Source organism: Zingiber officinale, chromosome 7B (genome assembly GCF_018446385.1).
Source record: "Zingiber officinale cultivar Zhangliang chromosome 7B, Zo_v1.1, whole genome shotgun sequence".
Classification (NCBI taxonomy): domain Eukaryota; kingdom Viridiplantae; phylum Streptophyta; class Magnoliopsida; order Zingiberales; family Zingiberaceae; genus Zingiber; species Zingiber officinale.
In genome coordinates, this window is record NC_055999.1 from 69,826,606 (window position 1) to 69,849,155 (window position 22,550).

The following is a 22,550-nucleotide window of genomic DNA, read 5'->3' on the forward strand; positions in this document are numbered from 1 at the left end:
TATTGTTGAGCACATCGCCAGTTACATGGATCTGCACACACCACCACTCATGGGTTAGTGGTCGATTCAGGCAGAGTGTGTTGCAGCAGGGAATGTGTTAGGCACCGTTGGTCCGCTCATGGGTAGTGTGACACAACGTGTTATCCGGCAGGGATTCCTCCCCGTCATCGTGTACCGGGAGTTGAGAGCATTGCGCTCCCCCATCTATGATTTGGGGTAGGAGGATAGGTGTACTCCGACAGCATCCCGTCCACTCGGTCACTCATCAGGAGTAGTGACGACAGAGTGCACGGTTGTCACAGCCCTACCCACTCGGCCTCACTTTTGTATGAGATGATCGACTGGCGTCAGGGGTGACCAGGACGCATCATTGGCATCATATGCATGATGCATTTATTGCTTGTGTTTGTGGTTGCTGCATTTATATGCTGCATATTGTTTGGATACCTATGTTTGACATGCATACAGGATCCCTATACCACTCGGACTGTTTGACCTTATACTCAGGACCTGGTTAGTACAGTATTCTCCTGTTTATTTCAAATGCATTTTTATCTTTCTTATCAGGAGACTGTACGCATGATTAGTGCTAGGTGTTGTTTCTTTACTTTGCATATCAATTGTACCTGCTGAGTGTTGGACTCACCCCGCCTCCATTGTTGTTATTTTCAGGTTGATGCTGTCCGGAGGGAGTTCCAGTCGCTAGTCCTCACTGCACGTAGTGCTGGTCCCTGTAGACCTCGAGGATATGTTTAGTTTTCTTTGGTTTCTTTTCTGTTCTAGACTGTTTTGAACATGATATATTTTGGATTGTTCTGCTTATGGATATTGTATGGATTTTATTATTGCGATGGATTTGGATTTGGATTTTATTCTACTACATGCCTGCCTGGATGGCAGAAGAGGTGAGTTCGTCGGATTTGAGCTTTACGAGTGTAGTGGAGTAGGGTGGATTTCGAGTCAGAGTATTATTTTACTGTTAAATTATCTTAACTGCGTGGTTGTGACAGCCAGAGGCTGAATAGATTATATATAACTGCGTGGTGATGTTTTATTTTGTTGTTATTATTCCAGCCGCCTGTGGCTGAGGTATTTGTGAGATGTAGAAAAGTTTCAGATTGTCCACCGTACAGGGGAGATGCTGCCGAAATTTTCTCGGACAGGGACTCCTCTGGGGCGTGACAATTTAGTGGTATCAGAGCACAGTTTTACGATCTTTTGTTTCGTATTTTGGATTTTCGGGATTTATCTGATACCAATTTATTTGGTATCAGAGCGGGTTATGATACCTGCTTTTGGTGTTTTGGAGATTTATCGGATACCTGTTGTTGGTATTCTGGGTATTTGGTTAGCCAGGTTTGCAAGTCAAATTGGGCATTTTCGGATTTTCGATATGGTTATGTTTCGGATTTCCGTTTCGGATTTATTTGGATTTCCGGCGATATGTACGTTCGGAATTTTGAGGTCAAATTGGGGACTGGACAGCGACGGAACATCTCCAGACGGCAAATAGGTATGTTGTTATTTTATGTTTGTTATATTGGTATTGATATCTGTAATTTAATTTAACAGATATGAGACGATCTACTCGTATTGCTGCGAGACGTGGTGCTGGTCGACCACATTCGAGGACCACAGGATCTCTGGATATGCCAGAGATGCCCACTGTTAGTGAGCCTGTCAGTCAGGGACAGACTCAGGATGCAGCGGGAGCATCGGGCTCTCAAATCCCGATATCTCCTGTAGAGATACCTACTTTGGCCACACCGACGGTATCCACGCCTACCGTATTTACGGTACCATCAGGTGTACCATTGGTGTACCCGACATTTGCTCCAGAGCAGCCTACGACGTACTCGGCACCACCGCCACCTGGACCTACAGTGTACCCGACACCAGTGGCACCTGTGCCCCCAGTGCCTACAGTAGCAGCAGCTGCACCATATCCGGTACCATTACCTACCGTACCTCCAGCTGCCACCACTTTTGTTCCCCAGGCAGTACCACCGACGGCTTATGCTCCGGTATATACAGCAGCACCGGGAGTTCCTCCTCCGGTTTATTCCGCGGTACCACCTGTAGTATCAGCTCCAGTGTTTCCGCCAGTTCCTGCATATCGTCGCTGCACGAGCTAGGATTCCAGCACTGGCCGAGTCGATGAAGACTCGTTTCACTCTTTTCCGCGGAGATCTCGATCCGAGTATGGCTCTGTCATGGATAGAGACTATGGAGCAGACTTTCTTCTATATGGCTTGCTCCGAGTGGGAGAAAGCAGAGCTGGCTGCTTACCATTTACGGGATGAAGCTAATGCCTGGTGGGTTACTCAGCGTTCTATTATTGGTGAGTGCAACGTCACATGGACCAGGTTCAGAGAGGCTTTAGAGAGCCGTTTCTTTCCACTGTCCTATCAGATGGCTCGCCGACAGGATTTTATGAGTCTGAGGCAGAATAATCGCTCAGTGACCGAGTATAATACTGAATTCCTCCGGTTGGCTCAGTTTTGTCCAGAGTTAGTTGCGGAGGACAGAACTCGCATGATGCAGTTTATACAGGGATTGGATGGTTATCTGCATGTACAGCTTGCCGGATTAGGGATTACATCTTACTCTGATGCATTGAATCGAGCTTTGATGATAGAGTTAGCTCGGCAGACAGCATATCCGGACAGGAAAAGAAAGTATACGGGTCAGACATCCAGCAGACACAGGCGACAGGACAGCATCAGAGTAGTCACAGACGGTCAGGTCAGAGTTCTTCTGGGGTATCTCGTAGGCCTCAGAAGTCAGGGCGGTCTTCTTCAGGACGTTCCCGGTTTTCTCAGCAAAACCGGCAACCACCTCCTAGTGATACTCATTGTTTCAGATGTGGATCCAGAGATCACCTCACCCCAGCTTGCTCTCTGGGACAGTCAGTTTGCTTTTATTGCAAACTGCCGGGGCACCAGAGCCGAGATTGTCAGCTGAAGGCTCAGCACACGGCTTCCGGAGGGTCAGGTCAGAGGGGACAGTCTAGTCAGTCAGGGGCATATCGAGGAGGGCAGAAAGCCCAACCTTGTCGGTGAGGGGCCCTCCTCCAGCAAAGATTTGGCATGCTTGGACAGAGTACTCGGTGCTTAGCACCCGAGTTTTGCTCCGGGACCTTATTATCCGACTCGAAGCGATCATCAGACTCGGTCACCGGCCGGACATGATGTCGCCACCATCCTCTCGCCTTATCGCACATAGTCCGATGGCGAGCTTACGCTTGCGGCCGTGACGTGGCGATGTTACCACCTCCTCCTCCGCCAGAGACTGGTCGTGTTCATGCGATTACCAGAGAGGATGCTCAGCGGGCCGACGGATCCGTTTTCCGCGGTACGATTTCTATTTATGCATTTACTGCTGATATTTTGATTGATACTGGTAGTTCGCATTCTTTTATATCCCGTACCTTTATGCGGGAGATTGGTAGATTACCTACTGTTAGGTTGCGGCGATTGACTGTCTCTCTACCGTCCGGTGATACTTTAGACGTCACCCAGGAGATCAGAGGTTGCCCGTTAGACTTTGGCAACATAATACTTACGGTAGATCTTCTAGTATTGGAGATGATCGAGTTTGATGTCATACTTGGCATGGATTGGCTGTCAGTATATCATGCTACTGTTGATTGCCAGACGAGGGTGGTCACCTTCCGGCCTCCGAACCAACCCTCGTGGAGTTTCACTGGCATCAGAGACGACGGCATCTCGATTATTTCGGCGATTCAGGCGCAGGGTTTCCTATTATCTTTGATTAGTACAGACGACAGCAGCAGTTCGCAGCTCTCCGACATTTCTGTAGTCCGAGAGTATCCAGATGTATTCCCTGAGGAGCTTCCTGGTTTGCCTCCTAGAAGGCCAGTGGAGTTCACTATTGAGCTGATTCCGGGAACCTCACCGACATCGAAAGCTCCGTATCGTATGGCACCGAAAGAGTTGAACGAGCTGAAGGTTCAACTCCAGGAGCTTTTGGATAGGGGATTTATACGCCCTAGTGTTTCACCATGGGGTTCTCCAGTTCTATTTGTCAAGAAGAAAGACGGTACCATGAGGTTATGTATTGACTACAGGCAGCTGAATTCAGTGACTGTCAGAAATAAATATCCATTACCACGGATTGAGGATTTGTTTGATCAGCTCAGAGGTACTTCAGTGTATTCTAAGATTGATCTGCGATCCGGATATCATCAGCTGAGAGTCAGAGACTCAGATATCCAGAAGACAACTTTCCGTACCAGATACGGTTATTATGAGTTTTTGGTAATGCCATTTGGGCTTACCAATGCTCCAGCGGTGTTTATGGACTTGATGAACCGCATTTTTCTTGAGTATCTGGATCAGTTTGTTATCATTTTCATTGATGACATATTGGTCTACTCGCATTCCGAGGAGGAGCATGCACAGCATCTTCGTATAGTCTTGAAGATTCTTAGACGACAGCAGCTGTACGCGAAGTTCAGCAAGTGTGCAGTCTGGTTATCCTCAGTTGGTTTTCTTGGACACGTGGTTTCTAGCAGGTATTTGATTGATCCTCGAAGATCGAGTTGTCACCGGTTGGGAGGCAAGTCGGTGAGATCCGCAGGACTAGCAGGATATTACCGACGTTTTGTCGAGGGTTTCTCGCGTATTGCTATGCCACTGACACGTCTTACCAGGAAAGGCGTGAAGTTTACATGGTCCGAGGATTACGAGACCAGCTTTCAGGAGCTGAAGCGGAGATTAGTGTCAGCTCTAGTTTTGGTTTTACCATCTGGAGAGAATGGATTTGTACTTTACACCGACGCGTCTCTACAGGGTTTGGGCGCTGTTCTGATGCAGCACGGCAGAGTAGTCTCTTATGCTTCTCGTCAGCTGAAGGAGCATGAGAAGAATTACCAAGTTCATGACCTGGAGTTAGCTGCCATCATCTTTGCTCTGAAGCTATGGCATCATCATTTATACGGTATCACATTTGAGATTCTCACTGATCATAAGAGTCTCAAATATATTTTCACTCAGAAGAAGCTTAATATTCGACAGAGGAGATGGATGGAGTTCCTGAAGGACTACGATTGTACCATTAGCTACCACCCGGGGAAAGCTAATGTGGTTGCAGATGCACTCAGCAGGAAGTCCAGAGGGACTTTAGCTTGCCACCGAGTTTTAGTTACTGATTTGATTCAGAGTTTTCCGAGTTAGATCTTGAGGAGCAGGGACCGACAGAGCAAGGTATTCTTGTTACCATGGTTGCTCAGTCGTCGATCAGGACGAGGATCCGAGAGGCACAGGCCAGTGATCAGCATTTGCAGTTTGTTAGCAGTCAGATAGCTTCCGGGCAGCAGACCGAGTTTACACGAGACGAGGAGGGTATCATATACTTCCGAGGCAGATTATGCGTACCTCAGTCTCATCCGGTCTTACAGGAGCTACTTCAGGAGGCACACCGTTCTCGATTTGCGATCCATCCAGGCGGGACCCGTATGTATCGAGACTTGAGGCGTTCCTACTGGTGGAACGGCATGAAGAAAGACATCGCGGATTTCGTAGCTAGATGTCTTGTCTGTCAGCAGGTGAAGGCTGAACACCAGAGACCTGCAGGGTTACTTCAGCGGATTCCTATTCCTGAGTGGAAGTGGGATCACATTACCATGGACTTTGTGGTAGGGTTGCCGAGGACACGACGAGGCCATGACGCGATTTGGGTAATCGTTGATCGATTAACCAAATCCGCGCACTTTTTAGCGATTCGGAGGACTGATCCCTTGGATCGATTGGCAGATCTGTATAGTCGAGAGATTATCAAACTACATGGTGTTCCGTTGAGTATCATTTCGGATAGAGATCCACGGTTTACGTCTCGTTTCTGGCAGAGTCTGCAGCAGGCCTTGGGCACACAGCTCCGTTTCAGTACAGCCTTCCATCCACAGACAGATGGACAGTCAGAGTGGACCATTCAGACTTTAGAGGACCTGCTGAGGTCATGTGTTATGGATTTCGGAGGCAGTTGGGAGGACCATCTGCCGTTGGTAGAGTTTGCCTACAACAACAGTTTTCATTCGGCTATCCAGATGGCACCGTTTGAGGCGTTGTATGGTAGACCTTGTCGGACACCCGTCCTCTGGGATGAGGTTGGAGAGGCCCAGTTGTTGGGACCTCAGAGAGTTCAGCAGGATGCAGAGTTGGTCCGTACTATCAGACGGAGGATGTCAGAGGCGCAGGACCGCCAGAAGAGTTACGCTGACGCAGACCACTAGAGTTCTCTGTTGGCGACCATGTATTTTTGCGAGTTTCACCCACGAAAGGGGTGAAGAGATTTGGCCTCAGAGGTAAGCTAGCTCCGCGGTACATTGGTCCTTTCGAGATCTTGGAGAGGATCGGAGCAGTAGCTTACCGACTGGCACTACCACCGTCCCTGTCAGGCGTGCACGATGTATTTCATGTATCCATGCTGAGGAGATATGTACCCGATCTGACGCATGTGCTGACAGATATTCCAGTTCCTGTCCAGCCTGACATTACATATGAGGAGGTTCCGATACGGATTCTCGACCGGAAAGAGCGTCAGTTGCGGAACAAGACTATCCGACTGGTTAAAGTCGGATGGCAGCATCATTCAGACGAGGAGGCTACTTGGGAACTCGAGGATACTATCCGAGCTCGATATCCTCATCTTTTCACTTGAGGTATGTGATTTATTTACCGTTCAGCATTTATACTCTATATCTGTTGTTAGTACTTGATGATGGTAGATAACGAAATTTGGGGACCAAATTTTTGTTAGTGGGGGAGAATGTAAAATATCGGAAAATAGGCGAATCTTAATAAGGGAATTTTTAGGAATTTTTGGAAATTTTTCGGAAATTTTTCGGAGCTCGTATGGACGAGTTAACGGGAACAAGAACGGGGTCCGGAAAAGCCTGTTTAGGCTACCCGATTTAAGCGAGGAAAAGATTATATTTATATATCCTTTTCCTTTTTTTTTCTTTTTTTATTTCTTTTCCTTTGCTTTTGTCGCCGAACCCCAGGTTTCCCCCCCCCCCCCCCCCCCCCCCGACGCCGATTTCCCTCTCAGCCGACTCCTCCGAGCCCTAACCGCCGGCCACTCGGCGGTTTCCTCCTGTTTCCCCCTCTTCTCTACTTATCCCACGCCGAGTTTTCCTTCTTCCCCGAGTGCACCGAGCTCTTCCCTAACCCTGGAGTCCACCGCAAGGAGTAGCGCCGACACTTCTTCCTCGCGCCAAGCAGTATCGACCCGAACCCTAGGTGCCGCCGTCGCTGTGCCCTAGCACCGCCGCCGACACATCTCCTCTCCTCTTACCGCCGGCCACAGCCCCGAGCAGTGACGACCAAGTTGACAGCCTCACTGCCCAAGTGCTGCCGATCTTCCCTTGTGCCCTATCACTATCGCCAGCACAGTGTGTGCATCCCAGCCGCCGCCGCACCTCTGCATTCCGGCCACCAGATTCTGCCGAGCCTTCTTCCCCATCGGTTGATTTTTGATGTTGTGCCCTGGTTTGTTTCTTCACTACCGGCTTCTTCTTCCATCAGCCACCGACAGAGAGGGAATGAGGAAGCAACAGGCAGTCACCTTCTAGTGGCGGACAGCCCAATTCGGCCACAAGTCTTGATCCAGCAGCAACAAGATAAGGATTTGGTGATTCTAGGTAGCTGTCAGTGGAAGTTTTTATAAGGTTGTAAGCTTTGCGTAACAATTGTGAGGTTTGCTTGTTTTTGTTTACAGCAGCAAAACAACCCTTCTCCGGTAGGAACTATCTGGCTGTGAGTTTGAGGTAAGATTTAGGGTTTTGGACTTTGTTGTAGATGTTTGCTAGTTGTGTTGGCATTATATGTTAATTTGGAATCGTGTGTAGGTTTCAATTGAAACCGAATAGTAGAATGGTTAAGGTTAAGGAAACTAACTCTAGTTAACTTGAGTTATATTCGATTAGGGTTTTACTCTAATTTTAGGATTAGAGATTGTATTTAGCTATTTACGAGAAGTGTAGCTAAATAAAAAGATTTATTGTTTGACACAGGACTGTGACGCGAGACGAGTATCTCGGAGTCGGACTGGACCTTACTATTTTATCGGAGGCGGGTACTTTTGACTTTTTGTCTTTGATATGCTTAGTAATGAAATTAACATGTTGCATTAATTATGTCCTTTATTTCTTTCGGTTAATCACTACCCAAATCTTGGTACATGTTTGATTGATTGATTTATTTTGCATCCCATGTATACTTTACCTGTCTATACATGCTTATAGGGGTAGTGATATACCATGCTTCACCATGTTCAGGATCTAGGTTTTTATACCTTCTGTGTACCTTTGATTCGATATGATTCGTTGACCCAGGGTGCACTTTTCTATATATATGGATTAGGTCAGGATGTTTATATGGTTATTGTCATGCATCATTTGCATGATTGCATGCTGTGCGATAGTCCGCTCCATTATTGTTGAGCACATCGCCAGTTACATGGATCTGCACACACCACCACTCATGGGTTAGTGGTCGATTCAGGCAGAGTGTGTTGCAGCAGGGACTCTGTTAGGCACCGTTGGTCCGCTCATGGGTAGTGTGACACAACGTGTTATCCGGCAGGGATTCCTCCCCGTCTTTGAGTACCGGGAGTTGAGAGCATTGCGCTCCCCCATTTATGATTTGGGGTAGGAGGATAGGTGTACTCCGACAGCATCCCGTCCACTCGGTCACTCATCAGGAGTAGTGACGACAGAGTGCACGGTTGTCACAGCCCTACCCACTCGGCCTCACTATTGTGTGAGATGATCGACTGGCGTCAGGGGTGACCAGGACGCATCATTGGCATCATATGCATGATGCATTTATTGCTTGTGTTTGTGGTTGCTGCATATTGTTTGGATACCTATGTTTGACATGCATACAGGATCCCTATACCACTCGGACTGTTTGACCTTATACTCAGGACCTGGTTAGTACAGTATTCTCCTGTTTATTTCAAATGCATTTTTATCTTTCTTATCAGGAGACTGTACGCATGATTAGTGCTAGGTGTTGTTTCTTTACTTTGCATATCAATTGTACCTGCTGAGTGTTGGACTCACCCCGCCTCCATTGTTGTTATTTTCAGGTTGATGCTGTCCGGAGGGAGTTCCAGTCGCTAGTCCTCACTGCACGTAGTGCTGGTCCCTGTAGACCTCGAGGATATGTTTAGTTTTCTTTGGTTTCTTTTCTGTTCTAGACTGTTTTGAACATGATATGTTTTGGATTGTTCTGCTTATGGATATTGTATGGATTTTATTATTGCGATGGATTTGGATTTGGATTTTATTCTACTACATGCCTGCCTGGATGGCAGAAGAGGTGAGTTCGTCGGATTTGAGCTTTACGAGTATAGTGGAGTAGGGTGGATTTCGAGTCAGAATATTATTTTACTGTTAAATTATCTTAACTACGTGGTTGTGACAGCCAGAGGCTGAATAGATTATATATAACTGCGTGGTGATGTTTTATTTTGTTGTTATTATTCCAGCCGCCTGTGGCTGAGGTATTTGTGAGATGTAGAAAAGTTTCAGATTGTCCACCGTACAGGGGAGATGCTGCCGAAATTTTCTCGGACAGGGACTCCTCTGGGGCGTGACAATTTAGTGGTATCAGAGCACAGTTTTACGATCTTTTGTTTCGTATTTTGGATTTTCGGGATTTATCTGATACCAATTTATTTGGTATCAGAGCGGGTTATGATACCTGCTTTTGGTGTTTTGGAGATTTATCGGATACCTGTTGTTGGTATTCTGGATATTTGTGTTAGCCAGGTTTGCGAGTCAAACTGGGCATTATCGGATTTTCGATATGGTTATGTTTCGGATTTCCGTTGCGGATTTATTTGGATTTCCGGCGATATGTACGTTCGGAATTTTGAGGTCAAATTGGGGACTGGACAGCGACGGAACATCTCCAGACAGCAAATAGGTATGTTGTTATTTTATGTTTGTTATATTGGTATTGATATCTGTAATTTAATTTAACAGATATGAGACGATCTACTCGTATTGCTGCGAGACATGGTGCTGGACGACCACATGCGAGGACCACGGGATCTCTGGATATGCCAGAGATGCCCACTGTTAGTGAGCCTGTCAGTCAGGGACAGACTCAGGATGCAGCGGGAGTATCGGGCTCTCAAATCCCGATATCTCCTGTAGAGATACCTACTTTGGCCACACCGACGGTATCCACTCCTACCGTATTTACGGTACCATCGGGGGTACCATTGGCGTACCCGACATCTGCTCCAGTGCAGCTTACAGCGTATTCTGTACCACCGCCACTTGGATCTACAGTGTACCCTACACCAGTGGCACCTGTGCCCCCAGTGCCTACAGTAGCAGCAGCTGCACCATATCCGGTACCATTACCTACCGTACCTCCAGCTGCCACCACTTTTGTTCCCCAGGCAGTACCACCGACGGTTTATGCTCCGGTATAAACAGCAGCACCGGGAGTTCCTCCTCCGGTTTATTCCGCGGTACCACCTGTAGTATCAGCTCCAGTGTTTCCGCCAGTTCCTGCAGCCGTCCCGACACAGCTCACTGATATTGTCGCTGCACGAGCTAGGATTCCAGCACTGGCTGAGTCGATGAAGACTCGTTTCACTCTTTTCCGCGGAGATCTCGATCCGAGTATGACTCTGTCATGGATAGAGACTATGGAGCAGACTTTCTTCTATATGGCTTGCTCCGAGTGGGAGAAAGCAGAGCTGGCTGCTTACCATTTACGGGATGAAGCTAATGCCTGGTGGGTTACTCAGCGTTCTATTATTGGTGAGTGCAACGTCACATGGACCAGGTTCAGAGAGGCTTTTGAGAGCCGTTTCTTTCCACTGTCCTATCAGATGGCTCGCCGACAGGATTTTATGAGTCTGAGGCAGAATAATCGCTCAGTGACCGAGTATAATACTGAATTCCTCCGGTTGGCTCAGTTTTGTCCAGAGTTAGTTGCGGAGGACAGAACTCGCATGATGCAGTTTATACAGGGATTGGATGGTTATCTGCATGTACAGCTTGCCGGATTAGGGATTACATCTTACTCTGATGCATTGAATCGAGCTTTGATGATAGAGTTAGCTCGTGACAAAGCATATCCGGACAGAAAAGAAAGTATACGGTCGGACATCGTGTCCAGCAGACCATGTGACAAAGATCGAGTAGTCCTGCAGTCGGTCGAGTTCTTCCGGGTATCTCGTAGGCCTCGAAGTCGTGGCGGTCTTCTTGGACGCGTTCCGGTTTTCTCAAAGAAACCGCAACCACCTCCTAGTGATACTCATTGTTTCAGATGTGGATCCAGAGATCACCTCACCTGACTTGCTCTCGGGATCATTTTGCTTTTATTGCAACCGCCGGGCACAGAGCCGAGATTGTCGATTGAAGGCTCGGCCTGCGGCTTCGGAGGGTCGGTCGAGGGACAGTCTAGTCGATCGGGGCATATCGAGGAGGCGAAAGCCCAATCTTCACGTCGGCGAGGAGCGCTCCCTCGCAACATTTGGCATGCTTGGACAGAGTACTCCATAGCACCCCAGTTTTGCTCAGGACCTTATTATCCGACTCGGGCGAGACTCGGTCCGGCCAGTCCAGCATGCTCAAGATCACCATCCTCTCGGTCTTATCGGCACATAGTCCAAGTGCGCCTCGATGGCGACCAGCTTGACCGGCAATGTTACCACCTCCTCCTCCGCCAAAGACTGGTCGTGTTCATGCGATTACTACAGAGGATGCTCAGCGGGCCGACGGATCCGTTTTCCGCGGTACGATTTCTATTTATGCATTTACTGCTGATATTTTGATTGATACTGGTAGTTCACATTCTTTTATATCCCGTACCTTTATGCGGGAGATTGGTAGATTACCTACTGTTAGGTTGCGGCGATTGACTGTCTCTCTACCGTCCGGTGATACTTTAGACGTCACCCAGGAGATCAGAGGTTGCCCGTTAGACTTTGGCAACATAATACTTACGGTAGATCTTCTAGTATTGGAGATGATCGAGTTTGATGTCATACTTGGCATGGATTGGCTGTCAGTTTATCATGCTACCGTTGATTTCCAGACGAGGGTGGTCACCTTCCGGCCTCCGAACCAACCCTCGTGGAGTTTCACTGGCATCAGAGACGACGACATCTCGATTATTTCGGCGATTCAGGCGCAGAAGTTGCTGTCTCACGGCTGTCATGGTTTTCTGTTATCTTTGATTAGTACAGACGACAGCAGCAGTTCGCAGCTCTCCGACATTCCATTAGTCCGAGAGTATCCAGATGTATTCCCTGAGGAGCTTCCTGGTTTGCCTCCTAGAAGGCCAGTGGAGTTCACTATTGAGCTGATTCCGGGAACCTCACCGACATCGAAAGCTCCGTATCGTATGGCACCGAAAGAGTTGAACGAGCTGAAGGTTCAACTCCAGGAGCTTTTGGATAGGGGATTTATACGCCCTAGTGTTTCACCAAGGGGTTCTCCAGTTCTATTTGTCAAGAAGAAAGACGGTACCATGAGGTTATGTATTGACTACAGGCAGCTGAATTCAGTGACTGTCAGAAATAAATATCCATTACCACGGATTGAGGATTTGTTTGATCAGCTCAGAGGTACTTCAGTGTATTCTAAGATTGATCTGCGATCCGGATATCATCAGCTGAGAGTCAGAGACTCAGATATCCAGAAGACAACTTTCCGTACCAGATACGGTTATTATGAGTTTTTGGTAATGCCATTTGGGCTTACCAATGCTCCAGCGGTGTTTATGGACTTGATGAACCGCATTTTTCTTGAGTATCTGGATCAGTTTGTTATCATTTTCATTGATGACATATTGGTCTACTCGCATTCCGAGGAGGAGCATGCACAGCATCTTCGTATAGTCTTGGAGATTCTTAGACGACAGCAGCTGTACGCGAAGTTCAGCAAGTGTGCAGTCTGGTTATCCTCAGTTGGTTTTCTTGGACACGTGGTTTCTAGCAGAGGTATTTCAGTTGATCCTCAGAAGATCGAGGCTGTCACCAGTTGGGAGCAGCCGAAGTCAGTGCAGGAGATCCGCAGTTTTCTGGGACTAGCAGGATATTACCGACGTTTTGTCGAGGGTTTCTCGCGTATTGCTATGCCACTGACACGTCTTACCAGGAAAGGCGTGAAGTTTACATGGTCCGAGGATTACGAGACCAGCTTTCAGGAGCTGAAGCGGAGATTAGTGTCAGCTCCGGTTTTGGTTTTACCATCTGGAGAGGATGGATTTGTACTTTACACCGACGCGTCTCTACAGGGTTTGGGCGCTGTTCTGATGCAGCACGGCAGAGTAGTCTCTTATGCTTCTCGTCAGCTGAAGGAGCATGAGAAGAATTACCAAGTTCATGACCTGGAGTTAGCTGCCATCATCTTTGCTCTGAAGCTATGGCATCATCATTTATACGGTATCACATTTGAGATTCTCACTGATCATAAGAGTCTCAAATATATTTTCACTCAGAAGAAGCTTAATATTCGACAGAGGAGATGGATGGAGTTCCTGAAGGACTACGATTGTACCATTAGCTACCACCCGGGGAAAGCTAATGTGGTTGCAGATGCACTCAGCAGGAAGTCCAGAGGGACTTTAGCTTGCCACCGGATTTTGGTTACGGATTTGATTCAGAGTTTTTCTGAGTTAGATCTTGAGGAGCAGGGACCGACAAAGCAAGGTATTCTTGTTACCATGGTTGCTCAGTCGTCGATCAGGACGAGGATCCGAGATGCACAGGCCAGTGATCAGCATTTGCAGTTTGTTAGCAGTCAGATAGCTTCCGGGCAGCAGACCGAGTTTACACGAGACGAGGAGGGTATCATATACTTCCGAGGCAGATTATGTGTACCTCAGTCTCATCCGGTCTTACAGGAGCTACTTCAGGAGGCACACCGTTCTCGATTTGCGATCCATCCAGGCGGGACCCGTATGTATCGAGACTTGAGGCGTTCCTACTGGTGGAACGGCATGAAGAAAGACATCGCGAATTTCGTAGCTAGATGTCTTGTTTGTCAGCAGGTGAAGGCTGAACACCAGAGACCTGCAGGGTTACTTCAGCGGATTCCTATTCCTGAGTGGAAGTGGGATCACATTACCATGGACTTTGTGGTAGGGTTGCCGAGGACACGACGAGGCCATGACGCGATTTGGGTAATCGTTGATCGATTAACCAAATCCGCGCACTTTTTAGCGATTCGGAGGACTGATCCCTTGGATCGATTGGCAGATCTGTATAGTCGAGAGATTATCAGACTACATGGTGTTCCGTTGAGTATCATTTCGGATAGAGATCCACGGTTTACGTCTCGTTTCTGGCAGAGTCTGCAGCAGGCCTTGGGCACATAGCTCCGTTTCAGTACAGCCTTCCATCCACAGACAGATGGACAGTCAGAGTGGACCATTCAGACTTTAGAGGACCTGCTGAGGTCATGTGTTATGGATTTCGGAGGCAGTTGGGAGGACCATCTGCCGTTGGTAGAGTTTGCCTACAACAACAATTTTCATTCGGCTATCCAGATGGCACCGTTTGAGGCGTTGTATGGTAGACCTTGTCGGACACCCGTCCTCTGGGATGAGGTTGGAGAGGCCCAGTTGTTGGGACCTCAGAGAGTTCAGCAGGATGCAGAGTTGGTCCGTACTATCAGACGGAGGATGTCAGAGGCGCAGGACCGCCAGAAGAGTTACGCTGATCGGAGACGCAGACCACTAGAGTTCTCTGTTGGCGACCATGTATTTTTGCGAGTTTCACCCACGAAAGGGGTGAAGAGATTTGGCCTCAGAGGTAAGCTAGCTCCGCGGTACCTTCGAGATCTTGGAGAGGATCGGAGCAGTAGCTTACCGACTGGCACTACCACCGTCCCTGTCAGGCGTGCACGATGTATTTCATGTATCCATGCTGAGGAGATATGTACCCGATCTGACGCATGTGCTGATAGATATTCCAGTTCCTGTCCAGCCTGACATTACATATGAGGAGGTTCCGATACGGATTCTCGACCGGAAAGAGCGTCAGTTGCGGAACAAGACTATCCGACTGGTTAAAGTCGGATGGCAGCATCATTCAGACGAGGAGGCTACTTGGGAACTCGAGGATACTATCCGAGCTCGATATCCCCATCTTTTCACTTGAGGTATGTGATTTATTTACCGTTCAGCATTTTTACTCTATATCTGTTGTTAGTACTTGATGATGGTAGATAACGAAATTTGGGGACCAAATTTTTGTTAGTGGGGGAGAATGTAAAATATCGGAAAATAGGCGAATCTTAATAAGGGAATTTTTAGGAATTTTTGGAAATTTTTCGGAAATTTTTCGGAGCTCGTATGGACGAGTTAACGGGAACAAGAACGGGGTCCGGAAAAGCCTGTTTAGGCTACCGATTTAAGCGAGGAAAAGATTATATTTATATATCCTTTTCCTTTTTATTTATTTTTATTTATTTCTTTTCCTTTGCTTTTGTCGCCGAACCCGAGTCTTCCCCCCCCCCCTGACGCCGATTTCCCTCTCAGCCGACTCCTCCGATCCCTAACCGCCGGCCACTCGGCGGTTTCCTCCTGTTTCCCCCTCTTCTCTACTTATCCCACGCCGAGTTTTCCTTCTTCCCCGAGTGCACCGAGCTCTGCCCTAACCCTGGAGTCCGCCGTAAGGAGTAGCGCCGACACTTCTTCCTCGCGCCAAGCAGCGTCGACCCGAGCCCTAGGTGCAGCCGTCGCTGTGCCCTAGCACCGCCGCCGACACATCTCCTCTCCTCTTACCGCCGGCCACAGCCCCGAGCAGTGACGACCAAGTTGACAGCCTCACTGCCCAAGTGCTGCCGATCTTCCCTTGTGCCCTAGCACTATCGCCGGCATAGTGTGTGCATCCCAGCCGCCGCCGCACCTCTGCATTCCGGCCACCAGGTTCTGCCGAGCCTTCTTCCCCATCGGTTGATTTTTGATGCTGTGCCCTGGTTTGTTTCTTCACTGCCGGCTTCTTCTTCCATCAGCCACCGACAGAGAGGGAATGAGGAAGCAATAGGCAGTCACCTTCTAGTGGCAGACAGCCCAATTCGGCCACAAGTCTTGATCCAGCAGCAACAAGGTAAGGATTTGGTGATTCTAAGTAGCTGTCAGTGGAAGTTTTTATAAGGTTGTAAGCTTTGCGTAACAATTGTGAGGTTTGCTTGTTTTTGTTTACAGCAGCAAAACAACCCTTCTCCGGTAGGAACTATCTGGCTGTGAGTTTGAGGTAAGATTTAGGGTTTTGGACTTTGTTGTAGATGTTTGCTAATTGTGTTGGCATTATATGTTAATTTGGAATCGTGTGTAGGTTTCAATTGAAACCGAATAGTAGAATGGTTAAGGTTAAGGAAACTAACTCTAGTTAACTTGAGTTATATTCGATTAGGGTTTTACTCTAATTTTAGGATTAGAGATTGTATTTAGCTATTTACGAGAAGTGTAGCTAAATAAAAAGATTTATTGTTTGACACAGGACTGTGACGCGAGACGAGTATCTCGGAGTCGGACTGGACCTTACTATTTTATCGGAGGCGGGTACTTTTGACTTTTTGTCTTTGATATGCTTAGTAATGAAATTAACATGTTGCATTAATTATGTCCTTTATTTCTTTCGGTTAATCACTACCCAAATCTTGGTACATGTTTGATTGATTGATTTATTTTGCATCCCATGTATACTTTACCTGTCTATACATGCTTATAGGGGTAGTGATATACCATGCTTCACCATGTTCAGGATCTAGGTTTTTATACCTTCTGTGTACCTTTGATTCGATATGATTCGTTGACCCAGGGTGCACTTTTCTATATATATGGATTAGGTCAGGATGTTTATATGGTTATTGCCATGCATCATTTGCATGATTGCATGCTGTGCGATAGTCCGCTCCATTATTGTTGAGCACATCGCCAGTTACATGGATCTGCACACACCACCACTCATGGGTTAGTGGTCGATTCAGGCAGAGTGTGTTGCAGCAGGGAATGTGTTAGGCACCGTTGGTCCGCTCATGGGTAGTGTGACACAACGTGTTATCCGGCAGGGATTCCTCCCCGTCATCGTGTACCGGGAGTTGAGAGCATTGCGCTCCCCCATAGGTGTACTCCTACAGCATCCCGTCCACTCGGTCACTCATCAGGAGTAGTGACGACAGAGTGCACGGTTGTCACAGCCCTACCCACTCGGCCTCACTTTTGTATGAGATGATCGACTGGCGTCAGGGGTGACCAGGACGCATCATTGGCATCATATGCATGATGCATTTATTGCTTGTGTTTGTGGTTGCTGCATTTATATGCTGCATATTGTTTGGATACCTATGTTTGACATGCATACAGGATCCCTATACCACTCGGACTGTTTGACCTTATACTCAGGACCTGGTTAGTACAGTATTCTCCTGTTTATTTCAAATGCATTTTTATCTTTCTTATCAGGAGACTGTACGCATGATTAGTGCTAGGTGTTGTTTCTTTACTTTGCATATCAATTGTACCTGCTGAGTGTTGGACTCACCCCGCCTCCATTGTTGTTATTTTCAGGTTGATGCTGTCCGGAGGGAGTTCCAGTCGCTAGTCCTCACTGCACGTAGTGCTGGTCCCTGTAGACCTCGAGGATATGTTTGGTTTTCTTTGGTTTCTTTTCTGTTCTAGACTGTTTTGAACATGATATGTTTTGGATTGTTCTGCTTATGGATATTGTATGGATTTTATTATTGCGATGGATTTGGATTTGTATTTTATTCTACTACATGCCTGCCTGGATGGCAGAAGAGGTGAGTTCGTCGGATTTGAGCTTTACGAGTGTAGTGGAGTAGGGTGGATTTCGAGTCAGAATATTATTTTACTGTTAAATTATCTTAACTGCGTGGTTGTGACAGCCAGAGGATGAATAGATTATATATAACTGTGTGGTGATGTTTTATTTTGTTGTTATTATTCTAGCCGCCTGTGGATGAGGTATTTGTGAGATGTAGAAAAGTTTCAGATTGTCCACCGTACAGGGGAGATGCTGCCGAAATTTTCTCGGACAGGGACTCCTCTGGGGCGTGACATGGAGGACCTGACACCAGGCTGAAATCCAGCTAGGTCCATGGGACCCGATAGTTGGTATGAAGACTAGATAGGTCAAAGGCCGACCTGATATCTAGCAGGAAGTCTAGCTAGGTCCGTGGGGCCTGACAGCTGGCAGAAGTGCAGTTGAGTTTGTGGACCTTACAACTGTATAACGACCTGGTGGGTCAAGAGGCTAGTCAACCGATTGCAAGTTGGTAAGTGAAGGTAAGTCACTGGAGGAGAGTGACTCGGTAAGGACGCATGCTGATTGAGGCACAGTAGGCGTTGGTCCTGTTTAGGTCCATTTTGGATTCCTAAACTGAGACCTCGACTAGATCTTGGTCTTGGAGAGACAAGGTCTAATTACTACTCGCTATTATTGTACTAACACTTGTCTTATAGGTTATTGGATTAACACTTTTTGCAGGACAAATGGAGCACAAAAAGTCTCAGGTTAACAATGTCCTAGGCGACTTCAAGCAGTGGAAGGTGCCTTTGCACTGTTCATGGAAGGCGCCTTCAAAGTTGTGAAAGGCACCTTCCGTAGGATGAAATTCAGACTTCATCAAAATAAGGACCGAGTTGTTCGGGATCGGATTTATGACATCGGAGGCGCCTTCAAGGCCTTAGAAGGCACCTTCCAAGCTCAATAAAAGGAGTGCTCGCCCAAGCCATCAAAGATATCACTTATATGAGCTTCTGCGCTTCTGATTGGGCTTCTGCTACTGCTTCAAAGTAGTCTGTCTGCCACCAAGCTACGCTTCCTAGTTAATCGATCATCTCTGGAAGATCGACAACAAGGCACGAAAGCGTCCAAATTGTTAGTAAATTTAATTGTGTTGCAAATTTCTCATATTATTATTTTTTAAGGAAAGTGTAAGCTGTTACACAATCCCTATCTTGTATTCGATTACCTCTTCCGGCAGTTTTGGAAGAGGCATTTAGTGGATTGTCCATTGATAGGTCCGCGGGGCCTGGGTCTTGGAGTAGGAGTCGTTGAAGACTCCAAATCAAGTAAAACCGATTGAGTATCCCTGGTGTATTATTTCTTTTTAATCTTTAATCTTTCCGCTGCGCAAACTGATGATTTTCGACGAATGTGATTCACCACTCCCCTTTCACGATCCAACAAGTGGTATCAGAACCAGGTTGGCTCCGAATTAGTGCAACACCAATCTGGCAGGGGTGATTTTCTTTTCTATTTTGAGCTTTTCGATATAATCCAAATCGGTGCAATTACCCCTTTGGACAGGTTTTCTCATCTCTTTATGCAATATCCTAAATTGGTGCAACACCAATTAGTTTTTTTTTTCCCACACTACTCACCCCAAGACCAAATCTTGGCAATATTTCGGTGATAAATGGACCAAAATGAAAGTTACAGCACCGTTCGTCTACCACTATTCAACGAGGATGATTTTCCATATTGGAAGAAGTTGATGGAAGTGTACCTGAACACTGACTTCGACCAGTGATTTAGCGTCACCAAAGGATATAAGGCGCCAGTTGACCACAATACCGAAATTCCAACAGACCTAGAAAATTGAAATCCGAAGATAAAGAAAAAGGCCCAGATCGACTTCAAGGCCCTCAACACAATCCGGTACGGATTAATGAAGGAATAACTAAATTGCGTTGGCCCACACAAAAATGCAAAAGAGCTATAGGACAAACTCATAGAACTACATGAGGGAACCAACGACGGAAAGATAACAAAGAGGTGTTAGTGTTAGTTCTAGTACCAATTATGAGATGATTGTAAAAGGTTCCTTTTGTATCATATTTCATTATTAATAAAGGCAAAGTTTGTTATTATATTTACTTTAATTCAATGTCGAATGAATAAGTATAATAATTTCCTAGAGTAAGAGGTTCTAATCTACAACATATCAATTGGTTGAATTGATAGTGAGATATTGTAGATATACATAGAATACTACTCTTAACTATTCCTAATCAAACATTAATATGCAAGGATAATATTAATGTATTGAGATTAGCATATAGGTCAACGGATGATTTAATCTCACAAGTCATGGATATGAGATATCAGGTTGACACATGGGTATATATTAGAGAATATATACTGAATGACCCGTTATGAAAATGTTTCATAGATCGTTATATGAGTGTCATAAACATTCTCATGTGACTATTGGTATGAATAGTCCTTAGACCTGAAGTCACTACGGTTCCATGCATAATGCGTTGTATACTTTAGTATCAGCAAACATTACCTGTAACAGGGTGGACTATAAAGTCAATCACTAGGTATGCAATGAGTTATACGGAGGGATGTGAGTGATGCAAATGGGATCTATCCCTTCCGTATGATGGAAGCGATATCTGTGAGCCCCTTGATTAGTAGGACACAAGAATGCATGGTCATGCTCAAATGAGTCAATATATGATATTGAGCTTATTTGTTTTAGTGTATTTACTTAGAGATCAAGAAATACAAAGATTGATAAGAGGATGACACAGTCTATGACTTATTGATTAATCTAGATATCAAGGATAGAAGGACCAAGTCATACAAGATAATAGCCACGAAAAGGTTAAGTCAGATTTCGACATTCCCGTCACTTGGGTAGCAATGATGCCTTACTAGATGTCACTCATTCTTATGTATCTAAATGTTGATTTGGATACATTGCCAACGTTACAAGAACCTATTGGGTCACACACAAAGAATAAGTTGATTTAGAGATGAGTTCATATGATGGATCATTAGATTAAATCTAATCCAAATTAGACTCATTGAGTTAGACTCAATTGGATCCAATTATTGGATTGAGTCTAATTCAAATTAGAATCATGGAGCCAATTTGGATTGATGTTCATGGAGCCAATTTGGATTGATATGGTTCAATGAGTTAGACTCATTGGGTGATGGTTCAATGAGTTAGACTCATTGGGTGATGGTTCAATGAATTAGACTCATTGGGTGAACTTGAATTCAACTAGGAAGATGAATGGTTAATTTTGAACCATTGGATCGAATGGTCAATTTTGAACCATTGGATTGGAAGACCAAAGGGCAAAACTTTTAGTCTTCTTCTTCCACCTTCTTCCTTCTCTTGGCCGAAACCTCCTATGTTGGTTGCTAGCACAACCTTAGGTGGTTGCCTTCTCCACTTTGTGTGTTTGTGAGACAAACGAAGGCTTGTTTGTGTGGATACCGTTAGAGGCACGGACGCATGATCGTGCTGAGATCCTAGCTGTCGGGAGATCATGTGCACGCACCAAAGGTATAACTCCCTACTTCATGTAGAAACTTAGTATATGGTTTCCTTTCACATGGATCTTCTGGAGAGAAACTAGATATTTTCCGCTGCGCTTTCGCGTGTTTAGCACCCTAGTTTAAAACAAGAGAGACCTATTTTTAAATAGATTATTTATTATCAGAATGCAGGAAGGAGAATCTTCCATTCAGTTGCATGCGAGGATAAAGGAAATCCTTAACGGGCTCCACACAATCGAGCATCCAATGGAGAACCGAGATTTGATAAGGTATGCTCTAAACACATTTCCTTGAAATGCACTGTGGACATCCATCGTGGATGCCTATAAAATCTAGAGGAATTTGTCTAAATTAAAATTAGATGATCTCTTCTATGAATTAGAGCTGCACGAATAGACTAACGCCACACCCGAGAAAGGTATTGCTCTTGTTGCAAAATCGTGAAAAGAAAAATCCAGACCTAAACTTGAACCAGAAGATGAGTCTGACCCAGACTCGGATGATGAAGAACACTTAGTGGACCTGGTAAGGAAGATGCTCACTAGAAGAAAGAAAGACTTCATCAAAAGGGATCTGCAAAAGATGAAAACTACATCTAACAACAAGACAAACGTCACATGCTTTCGATGTAACAAGAAGGGGAATTACAAGAACGACTGCCCAAATATCAAGAAAAAGAAAGTCCTCAAAGCGACATGAGACGAATCATCCGTGGAGGAATTGGGCAGTGACGAACCAAAGCACACCAACTACCTTGCATTTATAGCTTACAGACCAGAATCAGAGAGTGAATCGGAAGATGGGTCCGCACCCGAATCGAGCCATGAGTTCGCACTCGTTTTCAAAGGTTCCGATGAGGTACAATCTAATTTAAGCAAAAAGTTCTTTAAAATAATTACATGTTTTCACAATAAATTAAATATATCTAAAAATCAAATAAACGAACTAAGTTTAGAAAATAAAATACTTAACGAATAATTAAAATCAATTTCAACGACCAAGCCAATTCAAGCTGAAATCCTAGCTCAAGTTGTAAAACTTGAAGATGATAATTTTAGATTGAAAGGCTAAGTAGTTGAACTAAAACAACTACTAAAAAAAATCATAACTAGATCTAAGTACCTTAATATGATACTCGGAGCACAAAGAGCGGTGTATAATAAATTCGGCCTTGGATACAAGGCCAACTCAACTAACAGAACATTTATATCTCCAGCCAA